This window comes from Mytilus galloprovincialis, chromosome 8, assembly GCF_965363235.1.
Source record: "Mytilus galloprovincialis chromosome 8, xbMytGall1.hap1.1, whole genome shotgun sequence".
Classification (NCBI taxonomy): domain Eukaryota; kingdom Metazoa; phylum Mollusca; class Bivalvia; order Mytilida; family Mytilidae; genus Mytilus; species Mytilus galloprovincialis.
The window spans coordinates 27,198,458-27,221,970 of NC_134845.1; the positions used below are offsets into that span (position 1 = coordinate 27,198,458).

A 23,513-nucleotide genomic window follows, 5' to 3' on the forward strand; every position below is an offset into this window, starting at 1 on the left:
TCCTGCTCCACATGTGGCACCCGTCATGTTGCTCATGTTATAACAAATCCGGTAAATAGTCTTATTCGGTGAATCACATTCATGAAAGGAAAGGGGATTGTAGTTATGACGTAATAGGTCTATTACAAGTTTAAGAAAACATAACTTATATATCAAACTTTCTATTTCATTTCATTTAAGGTGGTACCTAACACTACAGGGAGATAACTCTGTAAAGTTAGCTTAACGTTTTGATTACGTTGTGTTGTAAAGGGAATATTAAGCTTCTCAATGATCAAAATTGGTGTTTGTCAAAGTGCTATATAACCAATGTAATTTTTCTGACAAACGGTTGGTTCAAAATTTTTAAAATTTTTATATTTTGTTAAAATTTTATGAAAATTAAACGAGCCAAATTAATTTCAGTGAAAGTGTTGGATATCACCTTAAACAAATGTTTATAGTTGTGTTGTCTTGAAAAAGAAGTGAAATATTACAATGAGATATTCAAACACACATGTCGAAAAAAAACTGACAAAGCCATGGCAAAAACTGAACACACAAAGACAAAACACAACAAAAACTGAGCAAAACCAACACCAACACCACAAAATTTGGGATTATCTCAGATGTTCTGGAAGTTTAAGCAGATTCTGACATTTTCCTTTCAAAAATATATTAACAAAGATTCAAGATTAAAGGGGCACTAGCTGCCAAATTCATATTCACCGACTCAGATTCTCATATTGTATTTATAACAATGTAAAACGTTTTTCCAAACTATCGAAAGTATAAATTAAACAATTTACAGGACATAGTCTCAATAAGATGTAGCTTCGTTTCGTGTGAATTTTAGTCAAGACGTCATCTAATTAACTATCGAGTTGATCTTCTATGACCATATAAGCGATGTAAACCTAAACATAGATATAAATAGATGAAGCAACTCGTGCAATTGTATTTTTATAGGTCTGTTAAATTTTGTAATATAGATTATAAATTTATATTTATGGTCGTTTTTACTTTTAAAAGAATAATTTTATGTGGATCAAATCAGTTAATCAAATTATTTACCTTTGTTTCACTTTCAATTTTGACATTCTTTTCCTTTAAATACTCTTACACGGACATTGCATTCGTTATTCTATCTTTTTCTTCCGGGTTAAATTGGAGTTCACATGAATAAGGATTTAATGAGGTCAAATTATTTACTTGCAAGTGAATAATTCATTATCAAAATTTATTAGCTTAATTTGAAAAAAAATGGACCATTTTAGCTGATAAACGAAAACTATTATTTCACTATTTCATTAATGAATGAACAAAAAAAATCATACTTTTGATTTTGTATATATCTCGTAGCTAGTGTCCTTTTAAATTCGCTAAAAATTAATAAAGGAAAACTAAAATTTGTACTTGTATTCCTATGAAACGCATTTTAAAGATGAATATTATGTTTGTATTAATTCATTCTAGTAAGGCAGAGCTGCTTTTAGAAAAATGAAATATAGATATTATGATATAAAGTTAGGTGTACAAAACTTATGTTTCTGCATTGTATATGCTGGACATCAACTGTTTTAAGAGTCTTATAAATAAAACTTTTTAAGCTTTAATCTAAAAGGCTAAGGCAAATCGTCAGATGTAATTTTTACCTAGAGATATTAACCGCAAACAGTTCTTCTTTTCTTATTTGATTAAAGAGATTAGAACATCGGCAAACTTCTTCAAAAAACCTTAATTTGGTTCATTTTTTTTTCTTGGTATTTGTTTCAACTTAATAGAACTATTGATGACTTTGGAGATTTTTTTTAATATAAAACGACTGATTTTTACATTCTATGGCTGTATTTTACAGTAACAAAGTTTTTTAAGATGATGTTGCTCAATACAGTGTGATTGATCACCGTACTTATTAATTCGACTGACATCACCTACTAAGTCATACGTTTTTCCTTTCTCGTCATACCGTAACGTCCCTTCAAAGACGGCATCTCCCGGCTGTGTTTGTACGGTTATCTGATAATCAATATAAGACTTTACTCGATCGCCGTATATAACCTTCCTATCTATGACGTCATTCTTGCTCTGTTCGAATCGAAGCACTTTATCGGACGGTATGACACGCAGAGCATATTTTATAGACTTCAAGTGTAATTTTTCACAAACGTCAAAGGAATCTTTTAAATCTTGATTAATCTTTGATATTAGAGTTACACCAATTTTGATAACTGTCTTATTTTGAATATCTAATTCTTCATGTTTAGAACAAGTACACCAATGAGGTAGGATATCAGCTTCATCACACGTTCTATCCTCTGGAATTTCATTAAGTAAGCTCATTGACCTTTGCTTTTTCATTTCATTTTTCTGAATACCATCGAAATCTAGAATATGTTCTAAAGTGGCAAATATATCGAAAGGAGTTGTAAGTCTTCTAGCATTTATCTGTAAATTTCTATGAGTGTCTGGATATTTTTTAATGAACCATGGAGGGAATGCGATTAACATAAAAGGAAGACGTTCTTCCAATTTTCCTACGAATGTTTCTCTTACATCACCAAAACGCATCCCATGGTCACTGAAAAAGAAAACAACTGTGTTTTTTAAGTTACCGCCTTCATACATGTCTTTGAAAAATTTGAGGTAGATGTCGTCTGCTTTATATGATTCCTCGATATATGCATGTGTTAGTCGTGTGATGAATGAGAAGGAAAAATGCGGTTTAGATTGAAATGTCTTCGCAAAATTCTTTAAATAGTCTAAAACTATATTAGTTTCTATTCTTCCATGCACACAATAATGATCAGAATTCCAAACGTCTTTAGTTTTTTCCATAGCGATACTCAAAGGCCTATTGAAGTAATCACCAGGAGGTTTTTTAAAACCAGATTTTCCAAAATCAAAAATTGCAATATCAGGATGATCTTCAGCATAGAAAGTTCTATACCCCTTTGCAGAATAATTATTCCATATGAAATTATAGTTGTCCATTGGCGTCCACCTTATTGATTCGTTCCATGGTAACTGATCAACATATTTTCCAGCCGTCATTGGAACTATATTTACAAAGGTGTTATCAGCAACTTTATTATAACCAAGTAGATCAACTGCGTTGACTTCGTTGACCAAATACGACCAAGTTTTCTTCATATAACGTAGCATATTATTTCGAGCTATTGAATCAACACCCAACATCAAAATGTTCAATTCTTCTTTTCGTGTGTTTTCAAATTGTTTTGCATTTTTTTCGCATCTATCTTCGACGTCTTCTTTTAAATGAACAAAAGAGAAGAAATTTGTATACAACTTTAGGCCAGCTCCAGTGTAGCATTTTACACGAACAAATTCATCTGATATATTAACACGATCTACAAATTTATCACTTTCGTTTATGAATTTCATATAGTTGTGATCTTGCATTTCATTATAGGGTCGCCAAATGACTTCATATTTGCAGTATTTCATTTTATTTTTTAATTTCGAGTTATTAACAGCTTTCCAATCAATGATTATAGTATTTCCATTCGAATATACTATATCATCCTTCACAGCACACTTTAAAGCTGTTCCATTTTTTAACATTCGTTTCACTGATTTATCAAATGGATCTATATTCGGAATTTTGCAAGCAGAAGTGTCTACTAAAAAGGCGGCACTTGTATTTTTTACTTCAGGTACATAAATCAACCTTTCGTCTGGCAACTCAATATCAGTTATACGAATATGCTGGTAGTTTGCAAAATAAACGAACATAAAAAGTAAAAACCCAAAAATGAAACACACGAAATTGCGTTGTTTCCTCATGTTTTGATAAATACCGACAACCGCTTTTGCACTTGTGGTACAAAAAAATGTTATTAGATGGTGTATTGGTCTCTCCTATGCATCTAAAAAATCATTCTTTGAAGGTTGTTACGTTGATACGATGAAGTGACATAGTACATATGGAGTACCCACAATTACCATTTTTCTGCTGTAAAATAAAAATGAAATGAGATTTTTTTTAGGTCGTTAAAGTGTATTTGGTGACAAAGGATATGCTACTTTATACCCAAGGTGTTTTTGTACAAATAAATATATATTTTTTATCCACATCCATAATTTGATTTTTTGTAAATATTTTTCATTTATATTCAATTCATATTTTGTATGATTACGGTTCAATGAGACAGTTTAAACTGTTACTATTACATTTCTTAGCACCCATTGGTTGGAAATGTTTCTTTTTTGTCGTCTTTCGACGTTAAATTACTTGTCTTTGTTTCCAAACATTCATGAGTGAGGATTGACGTTCATTATGTTATTTGTTGCTGATTTTAGTAATTGATCATATCTACATTTTTTCAGAAACGACTGAACCAAATTGACGGTCAAATATCAAAACTCAATTCAACACCCCGGTTCAATGAAGGCCTTGCTATCGATTACGAAATTGATTATTGATGTACGAAGGTCTATAAAGTAAACGAACTTATTCTTGATTCTGAGTAGGTTCCAAACTTACTGATTTTACAAATTAAATTTTAAGGTAAAATTATCTTATTAATGGCTTAATCACCAAACTTAAGTTAAAAAAAAGATATTCAGCTGCATGCAGTAATGTCAAACATACATAACATGCCTAAATATGCGATACAAGGACTTGAAATCCAAATTAACGTACTTTATTAGCATACAATATCGAAAGGAATTCATCAACACAGTATGTGATTATAAAAACTTACTAATGTCACTTAGAAGTCTGTATAGTATTCCTGGCATTCTTCTATTTATATTTGAATGCAATAATGTGGTGTATTTTACTGAGAAAATAAACTCATAAAAGGAACAGTACAACCTTACTATGAACAATGTTCACCATCTGCTATGTTCAACTTCGAATGGTGCCTATTTATTGAAGGTCCAAAAAAAAGAGTAATCACATTGAGTTGTTGCCCATTTATTTGGGTTATAAACCATGCGATGTGGTCAATCTAATTATGTTACCTTGAGGGATGCACTAGTCATTGCGTGATATCGCAATCGAATTTGGTATCAACGATGCAAAGCGAAAGGAAAAAACAGATAAACAAGTAAAGTATATAAAATTGAGAAAGGAAATGGGGAATGTTTTAACCATTTCTACTGTTTCGATGAAGGTACCGCTTTTGAAATGGTTTCCTAATATTTAAAGCTTTACTTTTCATGCAAAATAGTAGAATTCAAACACAAGATTCAGTGTTTTTACTTGATACAAGACAATTTGAAGGTCAGTCGCTCTCCGTCATCCCGTTGGCAAGATACTACTTTTCAATTGTTTTTTTTTCTTCCTTTTTTCAGACAAAGAAGAAGGCATTAAATATTTGACAACTATTTTAAATATGCACATATTGTTTAGAATTGCCTACAGTCAGGAAATCTCAATGAAAACATACAATTTATCGAATGACATTTCAATTACATCATAATATCTACCGTTTTCATGCAAACGATGAAAAATACAGAATACAGGATGTATGCATTTTCCATCGTTATTTCCTGCATGGAACCATCGTGCACATCCAAGAAATAACAAAATAATGTAAGAGAAGCTTAATTATAACTATTGACATAATCTCACCCAAAAGGTGGTCTTTTTGTGTGCGTACATACTTTGCCAATTTAAAATAAACTTTGATGAGAAAAAAAGAAAATCAAGTAATTTTACAAAATATACAAATTTCCTCATGGTTTGCTTTTATATATGAATGTAAGGTAACCAGAGATAATAGCCACAGCTCGAGTGCTTGCGATGTAGGTTATTATTAAAGATATGAATTATCAGATGACGCCTCTGATGTGTTTTACATAACTATCTGGTTTTTAGGTCAGTTTGTTTACCAAAATTTTGAATAAAACGCACCCCACCAATTCTTGACCCCATTGCTTTCTATGTTTAATTTTTCAAATTTCAAACATTGTTTTGGATCAAGGCCGATATACCGTTATTCACATATATCAGAGCATTCTTCTCACCGGTACAAATTTTACTCACTATATATGTTCCAGACCATTCATGTTTTGGGATCATATGGGTTTAATTTGTACAAACATTTATCAAAATCTATATTTTTAGTTATACAAATTGTTATTATTACAGTTAGATGGAAAAAGGGATAAAGCGAGCAATTGAAATTAAATATTTGTTTATCCGTGAAACCGATTTTGGTACTCAAGTTGAGACTGGCTTCCACAAAGAACGTCATATTTTTTTTTAAATTAACATATTTTGTTCATGCATGTTCCTTTGCATATGCATTTTTTTTTGTAAAGTTCCTAAATATTCAAAAACAATTGTCCTCCCACTTTAAGTTTACTTCCGATAACTTCAATTTCAATGAGCCTACTTGGCTCCAATTAATGAATTACTGACTTGCTAAATACAGGACATTAACAGATTAAATAAGCGTGATTTTTTTAAAGTTATAATATTAAAACTTTTTATTCAATTACTATTGAACTTTTTATATTAATTTGAGATATAAGTTATGTTCATCTGTTATATACATTTGTATCTAATAAACTTGACCAACTTCTTAATATTAGTCAGACCGTATGCGTATCTTGACAAAGTACACATACGGTCCAGACCGTACGCGTACGGTCCAAATACTCATACGGTCTGGAACATATAAACTCTTTTTTAGATTTCCTTCAATCCTTAATTTATCATTCTAAATTATCAGTCATACGATATTCTTGCATTTGATACCTTAATTGCCAATACATATTCTACACGGTTTACTATTTAAAACTATGGGTTGGAACAATTTTGTTTTTATGTTGATCATCTGTATACAATAGAAAAAAAAATTACTGAGCCTTTTTCATAAATATGATAGAAGAAATGGGTCTCCAAGCAACAAGTATTCATATTATGTCTAATCAAATTTAAATATAAAGTGAATACAAGTTTAAATCCGCCTATGTATATTGTTTTCAGATGTCAATCTTAATAACAGTGCTTGAGCAAACATTTATCTAAACGAGCTGTAAATCATTTTGGATAATGGAATAAATCACCTTTTTTTTTATACAAACAAACAGTCTTTCACATACATTGCGTCTCAAATTTTAGGATTTGAGAAAAGAACTAGACCGATTGTGTACTGGGGGAGGGGGGGGGGGGGCAGGGCCTTTTTCGGGACGTTGGAATCAGCTGTTTTAAGCTCGGGATTTCGGGATTGACCCTTTCGGGATCCGGGATTTCTTTTTTCGATTTTCGAGATGTCGGGATTTAATTTTTTCTAAATTCGGGACCTCGGGATTTTAGGTTTTTAAGCCCGGGATTTCGGGATCCGGACCCCTCCGGCTCTCCCTCTGTAATACTTTTGTACAATCCAAAGTGGCGGTATACAGTGAAGTTTTCCTTAAATATGTAAATATTTTGGTATTCTCTTTTTTACCGGGTTCGAGCTGCTGATGTTACATCTTACACTGTTAATGAAAGTGTAAAATTCTAAACACTTCTTGCAGCCCTTTTGTGTCAATTCTGTAGGACGTAACAGTGTTCAAAATATTAGTGTTCAAAATTTCAATGGTTTTAATGCTGTTTGGCCTATTCTAAAGTGTGTTAGTTGTAGAGCGTTAGAGAGGTAGAATGTGGGGATTAGGTTGTGATAGTGTTGGTGGTGGAAAAGGGGAGGTTTTCGTCCAAATTCTCTTTTTGTAGTACTTTTTCGCCGCGTAAAAGATGTTTGAAAAATGTATTTCTAATTTTGATATTGTGTCAAATGAAATGATATAGATTAATCGTCACTGATCAGTCTTTTGTAGACGAAACGCGCGTCTGGCGTATAAACTTAATTTAGTCCTGGTATCTATGATGAGTTTAATTAATACAAGTGTGCAGCAGCATGTGGATATTTTGATTTCAATCAAACATTCTGTTTTTGAAGTCTTATGCAACTTCAAATTAAAAAAAATGATACATATAACTAAATGGTTAGTTGTTTTCCGTATGCAATAACCTCAACGTGTTCTTTCTCTACAAAAACTCGGTGATCACAATAAGCATGGATCTGTCATTGAGATCAACTATTATATCTTGTTATACATGTTATGCGCGTGCTCATTGTCTATGCTTCTTTGTTGGTTGTTTACTAAGGTGACAATAAGGCTTCAAAATACGACAATAAATCAGTTGCCATGCAGTTCTAAATCAAGTTGCCGTCCTGTGATTTTTTCAACAAGAGCAAGTGGCCGTACCTCAGGATGGATTCGATTTTGATCGATTTTCTTTAGAAAACTTTTTGATAGTGAATTTCAGTAAATATGAAGTAACACTATCATAATCTAAATCCTTTTGTGTAAAAAGAATGAAAAACAGTTGAATATCTTAACAATGGGACGTTGGAGGGCAATCTGCCTCAAAATTGTTTGGAAACAAGTGAACAGTTTTGGAGAATAACACAACATCTTGTCTGTTTTCTACATGCTAAATTCAAGCTTTACATATCAGAAAATCGTTTTAAAGCGGACAAACTATTCGGAAAGGTAGAAATGTCTAAAATTAAAAGAATTCTTACCTTCTTTACATTTTTTACCTTTTATATCCGATTCGTGGTTACCCAATTTTGCTGGCGTTGATACACAGTGCTGATGTTATCTATTGATTAAAAATAAATGACATCTGCATCATTAATTTACCTTTAAATGTAATTTGTTCTTGTCTATTTTCAATTTCATACATTGGGATGAATTTGGTTTAAAGACTGAAGTAGATGTTTTTTTTATTTATTCATTCCAACAGGTTAAAATCCATCTACATGTATCAGTAAAAATGTAGCTTTTTCAATATTCAACTAAAATACACTAAAATAAAATAAAACAATCCTTTATTGGTGAATTGTACACAGATAAATAAAATCGTATTATAAAAAAGCAAAATTAGATTGTTAAACTCGATGTATGGCTTCTTGTGCTTCTTTGTTACATTTGTTTGTTTTTATAGTTATTAAGATGATAACACAGTGTTGACTGCTGTACCCCTATTTTGACATTTTCATTTATAGTGCCTGTTTTGTCCACGCATCGTTTTTAATATAATAGAATTTGATGCGATTTTCATATAAGTGAGAGGTTTAGCTAGCTGTAAAACGAGGTTCAATCCCCCATTTTCTACATGAGTAAATGTTTGTACCAATACAGGAACTTGACAGTTGTTTTCTATTTGTTTGATTGTTTGAGCTTTGTTTTTATTATTTTACTTTTTAACGTCATATGGGTAAAAGTTTATCCATAGGCAGGACAAAATCGATATTTAAGCAAACACATATTTGACAAGATTAGTATGCTAATGATCAGGCTTTGTAAGGTGAATTTTAAAACAAATGTAACGCCGAAGAGACTGAAAGTCTACGACACAAATAGGAAAATGACGTTAAAAGATTACATTCACCTCAAAAGCTAACATACTTTTCAACAGATTTATTAAGAAGGGATATAGTTACGATACTGTTGTTAGGTCATGAAAGATTGCATATTTTGGTTTTAATATTGATTAACTTATTGGGTCTTTGCATCGGAAATAAACACATTTATTCCGTATTAGCATGATACGGGTTTTGTTTTTCTCCTTTACTTTATGATGGTATGATACTACCCCCCCCCCCAAACGGGAGGGATTGTGCCTGATATTCATGTGATGAAGACATTATCTTTCAATCAGTTTAATTGAGATCTGAAGAAGGCATATCAGTAACTGCTAGTAGTTCTTTGTTAATTTATGTATCATTGTCAATTTGTTTAGTTTCTTTTGTTACCTATTCTGACATTGGACTCGGACTTCTTTAAAACTGAGTTTTACTGTGCGTATTGTTGTGTGTTTGTTTTTTCTATAATGGCTAGAGGTATAAGGGATGGTTGAGATATCAAAAAACACTTGTTCCAAGTCAGGAGCCTCTTAATTTTTAATTTAATTTTATTTTATACATTTTGGAGTTTAGTATGACGTCCATTATCACTGTACACTAGCACATTTTTGTTTAGGGGCCATCTGAAGCACGCCTACGGGTGCAGGATTTTCACCTTTGGTGGCCTTCGGCTGTTTTTTTGTCGGGTTGTTGTCTCTTTCACACATTCCTCATTTCTTTTCTCAATTTAAGTCTTCATCGATAGCAAAGAGTTAAAAAGTTTCAAATTCAATCTTAATAAATGGTATAACGTTGAGTCTAACATGTCATGTCTATTTACCTGATCATAGGACAATATTGATAACAATGACAGGTGAGTTTTCGCTTTTTCATCCATTACCATATAAGAGTGACTTACTTCGAACAAGTGGAAAGAAAGACTATTTCCATAAAAAGAAGACTTTTATTAAAAATTTTCCGTTAATATAATGGGATTCTGAGCGACTGTCATGAGTGAGAGTTTAAGCTAGATATACAACTAGGTTCGACCTGTCACGGATTAGAAGTTCCTTCATAACATAAGTTCCAAAAGGAAAATATATTCTAGAATATTATTTCCACAGGAATAAATATTACAGTATATGTTCCTAACGGAATAAATGGTATAGAATACTTGTTCCAACAGGAATAGATATTATGACAATGTTGATAACAAAGTTTCCATTGGAACTTCTGTTAGGCGGAACAACTATACGTTGACAACCCAACCATGTTCTACATAAGACAATGTTTGTACCAAGTCAGAAATATGACAGTTGTTTTCCATTCGTTAGATGATTTTAAGCGTCTGATTTTACCATTGTGTTAAGAACTTTCCTTTTTTGAATTTTCCTTCGGTATTTTTTTATTTTGCTTTTACGTCAACAATAAATGAAAAAAATGCTGTAATATCCATGTACTAACATATGCAACGTTTTCAACATTTGAAAAAAGTACCACAGTTTCTAAATAAATCCCGACTTCAAACGTATTTCACCGTATGATCAATGTTTTATTCGAATATAGAACACAAAATTTTTAATATATCATCGATCGATTAAGAAAAAAATCGAGGTAAAAACAAAAACTGAAGGAATCGCATTAAGTCTACAATGAATGATACCGGTGCATCGACAGGGTTAAGCATCTCATGTGCGCATTACTTGCCATGCAAATTCACGCTCTTTAAAATATCACAATCAGGAATAGAATATAATTTGTAGAACTCATGATAAAATTATTATCCTACCACAGACAAAGGGTATAGGTCAACCAGTTAATCATGGTGACAAATAAACTTGATTCTTATCGGGTTCCAACTTATTGATATTATCAATTAAATATAAAAGTAAATGTATCTTATACATATCTTTATTAACAAAAATTAACAACAAACGTTGCACAGCTGCATACCGTAACGTAAAACAGAATCCCGAAATATTCGATAAACGACTTTTTTTTTTAAAGAGCTGTATTGGCATACAATATTAAAAAGAATTTAACTACAGTTCGTGATCATAAGACAGGCGGAAAGCCGGTTGGAATAGAACAAAAGAAACGCAGCTCTTTGTTAGAGAAGGCGATAATGCTTACTGTAATGTTTACTATAGTACAAAGGTATAGTCGTAGGGTGCCCAATCAACAAATTTGATCGATTTGCCTTAACGGAATAATACACGGCTATATTTTATATCACTGGAAAGAGGAGAACAAACCTCATCGAAATACCGTTGTTGTCGTGAACTTGTAAAAACACCACTATTGTTGATTACTGTATTTTATCACCTGAACTTTTTCCTTATATATCAGAATTTAAAAGATTACCAATTGACCCAACGATAAGTGATGTTCACAATGCATTGCATGTTAAAATAATGTGTAAATTGATTGATGTGGATAAATGTATTAACTATGGTGAACCCAGCCTTATTGTAAAAGCAGTCTGGGATAGCAAAAACCTTCAGTATTTTAAAGGGGCACTAGCTGTCAAATTCATGGTCACCGATTTGACTCAAATTTTCATATTTTATTTATAACAATGTAAAACATTTATCCAAACTATCAAAAGTGTGAAATAAACAGTTTACAGAGCATAGAGTCAATAATATGTAGTTTCGTTTCGTGTGTATTTAAGCCTAAACTCCATCTAATTAAATATCGAGTTGACCTCAGATGACCATATAAGCGATGTAAACATAAATATACTAATGATTAGATATAAATAGATTAAGCCAACACGTGCATTTGAATTTTTATAGGTCTGTTTAATTTTATTTTATAGATTAGAAATAAATGTTTCTCGTCGTTTTTACATGTAGAAGAAAGATTTTTAGTGGATCGAATCAGTCATCAAATGATTTACCTTTGTTTCACTTTCAATGTTGACATTCCTTTCCTTTAAATAAACAACACACTTACAAATCATGCGTTGTCCATCTCTAGTTAAGGGGTTAAATTGAAGTTCACATGAATACGGATTTAATGAGGTCGACTTTTTCACTTGCAAGTGAATAATTCATTATCAAAATTTATTTAGCTTAATTTGATAAAATTGAACCATTTTGGCTGCTTAAAGCGAATTATTATTTCACTATTTCACTTTTATTATTGATTGAACAAAAACAAATGATACTTTAAATTTGTATACATCTCGTAGCTAGTGCCCCTTTAATGATTGTTTGAATAATGAAAATATTGTATGTTTGAATGATAAATTGGATGCCTTTGATATTGCAAGTGTAAATGGAGACTCAATTAACAGTTTAATTGAAGAATGTAATAATAATATTATACAAGCTGCTTCTGAATGTGGTAGGTATGTTGAAAGAAAAAAATGTTGTAAACAATAATTGTAATAGAAACATTAAAAAGTGTAAGGTTAATAAACCATGGTTTAATCAAGAGTGTTATACTAAAAGGAAGGATTATCATAAAGCCAAAAGTTACAATTGCCGGGTAAAATCTGTAGAGAGTAAGAACAAAGTGATCCTAATTCTTATTGGTCATTCCCTAACAAATCAAGTAATACACAGACAAATGTACTAGAGAAGATATCACTTGAATGTTTTTATGATAATTTTAAGAAATTGAGTAACGTACAACATGATCAGAATGGTGATTTTACAGATGATATTGATTGTAATGCTGTAACTAATCTGAATGTTGAACTGAATTCTTTAAATACTGTAGACGAGGTTGTCGAAGCGATTAAGTCATTGAAAAATTATAAATCAAGTGATGCAGATCTGCTATTAAAGGAATTTTTGAAAAATTCATGTGAGAAAATTATTGATATATATGTAAAAATGTATGACATTGTTTTTAAATCTGTTAAAAAACAAACCTGACCTTTTCATAAATTATAGATATATTGATCCAATATCCACCCGTTTATAGTATAGATCACATTTTCGACCTTACATTGATTACGTACTACGTGTACAATGTTTCGAGTTCTTTCGGAATTATATTTAGAGGTCGTCCGTTTTGTTTTCTTATTCTCTAAATGTTTATTTGTTTATCATTTTGTACATTTTATTTATTATTGTACCTTTTATTTATTATTGTTCGTTTTATCAACGTATGAATCACTGGTTTGGGTTATTAGTTTAGTTTAAGATACATTTCAATATGCATTTTTCATTGTCAGCGCACCTTCTTTTGGTTTAAGTGTAACTGTCTAATTAATTTCTACTGGGCGACATTGATTTATTTCAAGTGTTTCTTAACGATTTCCCCAATGTTCCTGTTTCTTTTGAATGCTATTGTAGTTTTTTTTTTATCAAAGAGATTTTTGAACTGCGGGTTGTCTTGCATTGAGTGCAAATGTTTTCTTATAATGATTTGTAAATTTTCCGCATTAGCGTGGTATAGTGTTATGAAAGATATATTAAAGTTATCTGTGTTTTTGTTTATAAAATTGAGAATGGAAATGGAGAATGTGCCAAAGAGACAACAACCCGACCATAGAAAAAACAACAGCAGAAGGTCGCTAACAGGTCTTCAATGTAGCGAGAAATTCCCGCACCCGGAGTCGTCCTTCAGCTGGCCCCTAAACAAATATATACTAGTTCAGTGATAATGAACGCCATACTAATTTCCATATTGTACACAAGAAACTAAAATTAAAATAATACAAGACTAACAAAGGCCAGAGGCTCCTGACTTGGGACAGGCGCAAAAATGCGGCGGGGTTAAACATGTTTGTGAGATATCAACCCTCCCCTATACCTCTAGCCAATGTAGAAAAGTAAACGCATAACAATACGCACATTAAAATTCAGTTCAAGAGAAGTCCGAGTCTGATGTCAGAAGATGTAACCAAAGAAAATAAACAAAATGACAATAATACATAAATAACAACAGACTACTAGCAGTTAACTGACATGCCAGCTCCAGACTTCAATTAAACTGACTGAAAGATAATGATTTCTCGATGAGGTTACCGCTTTTGAAACTGTTTTCAATTGTGTTAATGCTGTTTGTCTTAAATTAAAATGAGATAGTTAAACACAGGTAGAATTTGAGGGGTGGGTAGTGGTCATGGCGGATAAAAGGGGGGTATTTGTCCAAATTATGTTTATGTAGTACTTTTGCACGTAGAAGATGTTTAAAACATATATTTTTAAATTTAAATTTTATATTTTGTCAAATGAAGTGATATAAATCAATACATGTGAGACAAAAAAAATGCATAAACATGTGGATGTTTAGATTAGAAACACACATTCTCTGTTTTTTTAACTTATAAATGTATGAAACTCGACCGATATAGTTGTTTTTATAGAAATGAGTTTAACATTCAACATTTAGCCCTGAAATAAATGAAAATAATCGAATCTTTCATTCCGTTATATCAATTTTATATTTCATTAAAATACACATTTTACTATCTTTTAAATATGAAGTTTTTTACTTGTCAATTGTCATACAATATTAAACAATCTATAATGACATTTCAAGTATCTATATAATCTTAATATATCACTTTATAGTATCGTTCTACGCGTAAGTGTTTACAGTATTAACTGCAATATTGCAAAACGTGGGAATTTTTAAAATAAATAACTTAGCCTTGAAAAAGTTGAACACAATATTTCGGTAACACAAAATGCAGTCATCTATTGTTGATGAAAAAAAATTAGCGGGAAAAAAATATACATCGGATGAAAATAAATATTCAATTCAGATAAATCTTGTGTAGCATAATATCGTGTATTCCATTATTACCAATGCTGTCACTCAAGCAAATTGTATTTCTATCAAATTTATAATTAAATTTATAATTAGATATATTTGTAGTTTGAACACAATTTCTTTAAAAAAAAAAAGGAACGTGATATAAATAGCATTAAACTAGAAAGTTGCCATACAGTTCGAAAACAAGTTGCCTTACTGTAATTATGTCAACAAGAGCAAGTTGCCACACACAAGGCTGGATGTTTATTTTATAACAAAACAATATTGATAACAATGACAGGTGAATTGTCCATCTTAATCCATTACCAGATAAGAATGATTTACTTTGAAAAAGGTGGGAGAAGCACTGTTCCCATAAAAAGAACACTATAATAAAAATAATAAAATCGTCAATAAAATGGAATTATATGCAACTGTAATACAAGTGAGAGTTTTAGCTACCTATGGTTTGACTCACAATTTTCTAACTAAGGAAATGCCTGCACTAAATTTGGAATATGATAGTTGTTTTCTTTTCATTAGATGTGTTTGAGCTTTTAATTCTGCCGTATTATACAGAACTTTCAGTTTTGATTTCACTTGTAGTTCTGTATTTTTGTTTATTTACTTTTCTCGTCAAAAATATTTGAAGGAGTTGCTGAAATATCCATGCACATGTTTTTTCCTAGAATCTAGTAATTGTTAGGACCCTTTATAGCTTGCTTTTACAAATTGTGACATGGATGGAAGGTTGTCTCATTGGCACATCGTCTTATATCTATAAACATATGCAACGTTTTCAACATTTGAAAAAAAGTACCAAAGTTCCAAAATAATTCGCGATCTTAAACCTATTCCCACTAAATGCATGAGTTTTCATGAATATTCAATGTGACCAATGTTCATTCGAATCTAGAAAACAATAGTGTACCGATGTTACAATATAATCGATCGATTGAGAAAACAATTCAAGATGAAAAAACAAAAACTGAACAAATCGTATGAACTCTCTAATGAATGAGACCGATGCGTTGACAGGGTAACCGTCTCACACACATCAAACTGAATAGCACAGTCTTCAGTAGAATATTATTGGTAGAATTCATGATAAAATGACTATTCTGATATCTAAGGAAAAGAGTAAATTGGGCAAAAAGTAAAGGATAGCGGGTGATTAAAATTCATAGAAAAGAGAATAGTGAAACCATATTTAAACTTTAAAAAAAAAGAAATATAACATAGAAAATGAACGAATATACAAATATACCCTATATAGACCCTAACTGGTTTTGCTATATAATCCTTTTGATAAGGTCGATTCGGGATGTTCTATTATTATTCTTCGAAATTTACCTGGGTTTTTTTATTCGTTTTTTTTTCACGGCTGATTCTTCTATCTATAATTTCATAGAGAAAAAATTGTGCATTTTACATTCCATGACTAAATAATTAATTAGGAGTGAACATTTTAGATTGTTTCATAGAAGCTTTTAATGAATGGCCTTCACAACTTTTAACTTTGACTGTTACCTACTTTCTGAATTCACATATTTATAGAAATAGGTAACATTATCTATACTCCCCTTTTTGTTATCCCTTTCACATAGAGTATTTCAAGAAAAAGCACCTTAAATTGGACTATTACTAGTAGTATAATAAAAATAGAGATTTCAAATTAAATAGTTCAACAATACTTTAGAAATAAAACGTGTCGAGGCGATGCTTGTTAAGTGTGTTTTTTAAACCACATGTTCAACAATATTGAAGGGTCATAAACGTTTTATGTTCATTCCGTGCAAGTTAAAATAGGTTAATTGATTTGAAAATAATAAATTATCCTCAAATTTAGAAGTCTTAAGTGAAAACAAACTGGGTACTTCCATATTAAATAGATATAGGAAGATGTGGTGTGAGTGCCAATGAGACAACTCTCTATCCAAATAACAATTTATAAAAGTAAACCATTATAAGTTAATGTACGGCCTTTAACACGGAGCCTTGGACCACACCGAACAAAAAGCTATAAAGGGCCCCAAAATTACTAGTGTAAAACCATTCAAACGGGAAAACCAACGGTCTAATCTATATACAAAAAACGAGAAACGAGGAACACGTATAAATTACATATACAAACGACAACTACTGTACATCAGATTCCTGACTTAGGACAGGTGCAAACATTTGCAGCGGGATTAAACGTTTTAAGTTTATTTCCTCAAACAAGATTAACTGTAAAAGTAATACTGCTAAGTAACGAAATCGTTCAACTGAAAATATGAAATAGTATGGTAGTTTACAAATCTTTCTAGAAATTAAAACATTAACAGAAATCCGAGTGAAAAACAATAATTTACTGTTTCTATTGACTTCGAATACATAAAAAAAAGAAGGTTAACATGAACGATTTTTGATTTTGCAGAGATGATTAAAAGAAAATATAAAAAAACTACCATACTCCAATGAAAATTTAAAAAGGAATGTCCCTTATGAAATGCCAAAATCAAAAGCACAAACACATCAAACGAATGGAAAATTACTGTCATATTCCTTGATAATTCTAAGCTCTCTATAATCTAATGAATAAAATAAGATTTAAAAAAATACTCGATTGAAAAATATTGGAAAGAGTTTACCGACATTTTACAGAGTGAACTAAGACATAACTCTCATAGACAAAGAAATATACAATATATGTATGTTGTCGGAAAATATAAAATTTATTTGTATGAGCTTTAGAAACAGGACGAAAAGCGAGGCTTTACCGAGCTTTTCTCCTGTTTCGTAGCGAGTACAAATAAATTTTCTATTTTCCGACAATGTACATATATTGTTTTTATCCTGAAATTACTCCCAATACATGAAACTAGTTATTAAAATGAAAATTATTGTCTTTAATTTCGCAAAGAAATCGACATCGTTGAAACGCGGACCGCGAAGAGAACAACAAAATGAACTGGTTTGGAAACAGACATATTCATATTACCGCTTGCTCAACGTGGAAGTGGGGTAACAAGAGATTTTATTTGTACAAGTACAAATTTTATAAAGCAAAAATATACCTGTTATTTGAACAATGGATGGCTAATTGCAGGTTAAAACAAGTTTATACTGCAACTAGTTGTATTTATTTCCTAAATATAGTAACACAGCTTTATTTTGCACAATGACAATTTCATCATGGTTCTACAATCAGAGGTTCATTAAGGGATGATAATACGTTTAATATTAAATTTACAATTTAAATAGCTATCAATGTATTAATGTAAGCTGCAGTAAAAAAACCAACATAAGGTCAATTTCAGAAAAATATAATTTTTTTTTTGTATTTGGCACAAAACTGGCGAAGGGCTCTGTAGAACCTTGCCTTTCCCAAGTTTTTCAGCCTCATATATTTTTTATGTTTTTCTGACATTGACCTAATATTGTATATGTTAAAGATATAAATCTGGTATACCTAAACTAACGTTTTTGTCGATTTGAAGAAATTCTTACATTTTAAAAATGTACTGAGAGCTAAACATTCATGAGTTGAAAATGCATACATTAATATAAAAATCATGATTTAAACCCTGGTAAAAGTGAGAGAGAAAATACCAAAATCCAATGTTAATTAAAAAAGTTTAGTCCATAAACCAAAACAAAAAAAGTTTGTCTGTATTGACCAACGGTACGAATGGAAAACAACGTTGATATTTTGGACTTGGTATAGGCATCTCCGAATATAGTGATGGGAAAAACATATTTTATATTTGGCTTAACTTCCATGTTTTATGACAGCTGTGTAAGTTACAATACAATTAACGGTACCAATTTTCTTGCACCCGATGCGCATTTCGACAATACATGTCTCTTCATTGATGCTCGTGGCCAAAATATTTGAAATCCAAAGCTTATATAAAAGATGAAGAGCTACAAGTTAGACAAAACAATAAAAACGTGTGTCAAAAAGTGTCAGCAAAGAAAAACGTCCATCAGACAACGAGTTATAATGAATTCTGAACGTTCGTACCCACCCCACTAAAAAAAATAACAGCAGAATTTCTAGACTGGTGTTTAGAGCTAGAAAAACTAGTAGTAGGAACTTGTTAGCAAACATATACTTTTTTCAAATTCTCTTAATATATCTATTTCTTATTTAAATAAATACCTTCGAATGATTTAATCCATTATATTATATACAAACTACATCATCTAGTTGTATTGATAAAGTAAATTTTAACCTTTCCACTAAGATAACGTTAACGTTATCAAAGAAATGACTGATGGACAAAGAAATGTGACCCTTTATCTTTACATTTGTCAATATTTAACATTACATAATGTTATCGCGGAAATTTTTCTATCACTAATAAAAAATAATAAAGTAGCATGAACGTAGGACAAATATAATGAATTTATCTACTTAGCTTTCAATCGTCATTATTATCGATAAAAGGACAAACATACCTAATTTGCTCTTTTTACACCACTGGGTCGATGCCGCTGCTGGTGGACGTTTCGTCCCCAAGGGAATCACCAGCCCAGTAGTCAACACTTCGGTGTTGACATGAATATCAATAATGTGGTCATTTTTATAAATTTCCTGTTTACAAAAAATTTAATTTTTTAAAAACTAAGGATTTTCTTAACGCAGGCATAGATAACCTTAGCCGTATTTGGCACAAATTTTTGGAATTTTGGATCCTCAATGCTCTTCAAATTTGTACTTGTTTGGCTTTATAATATTTTGATATGAGCGTCACTGATGAGTCTTATGTAGACGAAACGCGCGTCTGGCGTACTAAATTATAATCCTGGTACCTTTGATAACTATTATCGTTAATACTTTATTCAAATGATTATATTTAGTGTGATGTATAAATATATAGATAGATTATATAACATGAACTTTTGTACAAAAGTAGATGATACATGATTATTTAAAATTAACCCGAATAATTCAGTCGTTATATTCCGCTGATCTACGATTACTTCATTGAGTGGCAGCAACCCAACATTTGGTTGTTCTGTTTGTCTGATATTTCAGGGTTAATAGATGTTGACCTTTTAAGCAATTTTACCCCATGTCAGATTTGCTCTAAATGCTTTAGTTTCTGAGATATATGTTCTATATTTAGCCATGGCGGCCATGTTTGATGATGAATCAAAAACTTTTGAGAAAAAAAAGTGCAACACAAGTCTATGGCATTCGTTAAAAAACAACTACGGATTTGTTTTCTCTCAATCGATTTATGACTTTTTAACAACAACAACAACAACAACAATTGTTATTTGTCAATCAAGACGCCCCGAGGAGCAGTACAATTACAGTTTAAATTAAAGTGTACAAATAATTGTGGTGATTTTTTTCATTGAAATTACAATACATGACAATAAAACTAAAACTGTATAAGAGAAGGGAGACAACAAACACAGTATATATTCTAAAAGAACATGAGTGAGTGAACACAATCAGTACCGTTTTATAATTAGAAGAAGAGGTGTGGGCTACTCATGTATTATTACTTAATTTTACTCTTCTAGTCTTTATTAAACAGCGGTATACTACTATTGCCTTCGTTTCGATTTCGATTTCGGTTTATAGTGATAATATTTACTGTTAGCCAAATAGTGCTGACTGCCGAGTTGGTGGTACGACTGGAGACGAAACGTCCACCGACAATATCATTAACATAGTGCTTGCAAAAACTCATCAAAGATTCGAGGCTTATAATTCATTGATACAGGTTCACGTTTTGTTTACATAACATCAGCAGTGTCACATGATTATAACGAAAGGTTGGAAGGCAAGATAAAAAACAAGGCTGAAGAACATTGCTAGCCAAAACTTCCGAATATTTTCATACACAACTGTGGTTATCAAAGACTATCGCTAGCCTTGTGATCAGGACTAAATAGTATCAAATATATTTCTAATAATATGTTTGTACCTGAAGGTTTTAAACCAGTGACACTAAGCATAAAATTCATTTTTTTGGGAGTTTTTTTCTTCAAATAAATGCAATTGAGTTTTTCGCATTCAACATTTTAGTTTGAAATTGATTTGGAATTATGGTATTTTGTTTTATAAGGTTCGATAATTTTTAGAAAAAAACATATCATACATGTACCACAAAAGCATTTTGTTAAATTCTAACAAAAATTTTTGAATGTTCAGTTTTGACCTTTATCTTAATTTAACGAAAATTGCATCAATCGAATTATTGACGACCGGGCAAAACAGAAAGTACAGATAATAAGTGTTAGGTAGGTATATTAAAGTACTGAACTACGCGTCTTTTGGAAAACTGTCACTCGCCTATTTGTAAATGAACATACTAAACATCCGTTTGGCTATGATATCATTGTCAAAGATACCAAATATATATTTGAACTCATTAAGGCGAACACAAACTGACAATGCAACGGCATAAAAACGAAATACGACAACAAGAGAGTCTATGTACAGTACGTACAATTGAAAAAAGTGAAAACCGTCCTCTTAAATTAAGTGTGTGTGGGGGAAGGGGGGATTCGGGAAGTGATTATCGACTTTCATTCCTCTGATTGTAAATTTGGTTAAGACATGAGAAGAATAGTATCAAATCTTTGAGTTATTCTTCAGAAAATGTATGAATTGTTGATAATCGTTTAAAAAAATAAAACATCCTAAACGTTTATTTAATACAAAATGATATCAAGAATAAATACTCTTGGAATCCGTTTGGTCTTTGCATTCACTGACCAATACTGTTATTGTTTAGCGTAGAGATTAAGTTGAAATACACAAAACCGAGATATACAATTCGAGTCTTTTCATACGTGTAACTTATTCTGATATGTATGATTATGATCTCACCACTGTTATACAGTACAAGATATGTCAAAAAAATTACTCACTAGTTCTGTAAATAGTTATCAAAGGTACCAGGATTATAATTTAGTACACCAGACGCGCGTTTCGTCTACATAAGACTCAGCAGTAACACTCATATCAAAATATTTATAAAGCCAAACAAGTACAAAGTTGAAGAGCATTGAGGATCCAAAATTCCAAAAAGTTGTGCCAAATACGGCTAAGGTAATGTATGTCTGGGATAAGAAAATCCTTAGTTTTTCGAAATATTCAAAGTTTTGTAAACAGGAAATTTATAAAAATGACCACATTATTGATATTCATGTCAACACCGAAGTGTTGACTCCTGGGCTGGTGATACCCTCGGGGACGAAACGTCTACCAGCAGTGGCATCGACCCAGTGTTGTAAAATCGAAAAACTTTGAAGCGTTTGAAGATAAGTTTCTTGCCGTTGACTTTTTCAGTTCTCTATCTTTATACTACACCATCACACAATATCACCAAAGAGGAGTTTTCCTTAAGAATTGAATGCTTCTTTTTGTAACTCCTTTGAGGTGTAAAAGCGTTGACCGAAGTACATTTTGTATGAAACGCGGAATACTTATAATTACATTTTTGTAGCTATAGTATCATAAAAACACTTTATTGTGGGACCTCGTGTCATCATGAATGATAAATTTTATTGTGTAATGCAGTTAGCCAATCAGAATAACGTATTATAATGAAACATACATCTAATGTAATAATTCTTCTATAAAAATTGTCTTATTATGTATTCTGAACAATAAATTATATTTGAAGCTGACGGAAACTTACAATATAAAGGTAAACAGTCAGTTACTGCAATCAAAGTTTAACGGGTTTTTTTTATCAAATATATGTCTTTTAAAATAAAAAGTGCCGTTTTACCAGAAATTCCTGTCAAAATGGTAAAATTTAATGAAAGCAACTAATTATCAATCTCATATAAGCTGAACCTTATCATATCCTAACTATGCATTTTAACTCTCAGCATGAAATAAATTGTTACGACTTTCCCCGCTATGAACAAAAAGAAAAATTTGCAATATGTCAACAAACTTCTCAATTTTGAAAAAAAAATACTTTGGTTTATTAATTTTAAAAGGTAAAAACGGTTCATTTGAAAATATACTCACCGTAATGATTAAGGTTTAAAGATATGGGTAAACGATTACTGAGCTAAATCTTCTTCCTCTCTCAATGCTGTATCTGTATGGTAAAGAAATGTTTAACAGTATAACAATGTTTACAAAAATGATTTTTTCTATTGAACGAACATCAGATACAGATGCTGCAAGATCAATCTTTTGTCATATGGTTCGTTCAATGAACATGTGCTACAAATTTAATTGTTTGTTACATATTTTGAACAATATAAACTGATCATAATCAATTTGACCATATAATGTATCATTACTTTTTTTAATTTACTCAAAAGAAACACTACAAATTTTAAACAAATATATGATATAAATTTCAGGAGTAGTAATGATGAGTTATGCAAGTTAAATGATTAACATTATTCAATAAATCAATATTTTTTTTAATTGACGTAAAAAGGGAAAACTTTCAAATAAGATTCGAA

General features: G+C 31.1%; 1 long non-coding RNA gene across 1 annotated transcript; it reads right to left on the reverse strand.

Annotated features, from left to right (window-relative positions):
* Positions 1-1,808: 1,808 nt before the first annotated feature.
* On the reverse strand, positions 1,809-19,354 carry LOC143085452 (uncharacterized). Its single transcript, XR_012981338.1, has 3 exons — positions 19,219-19,354; positions 8,529-8,608; positions 1,809-3,952 (listed from the first exon to the last, which is right to left on the reverse strand). It is a non-coding gene; the product is annotated as an uncharacterized LOC143085452 (long non-coding RNA).
* Between the last annotated feature and the right edge of the window lie 4,159 nt (positions 19,355-23,513).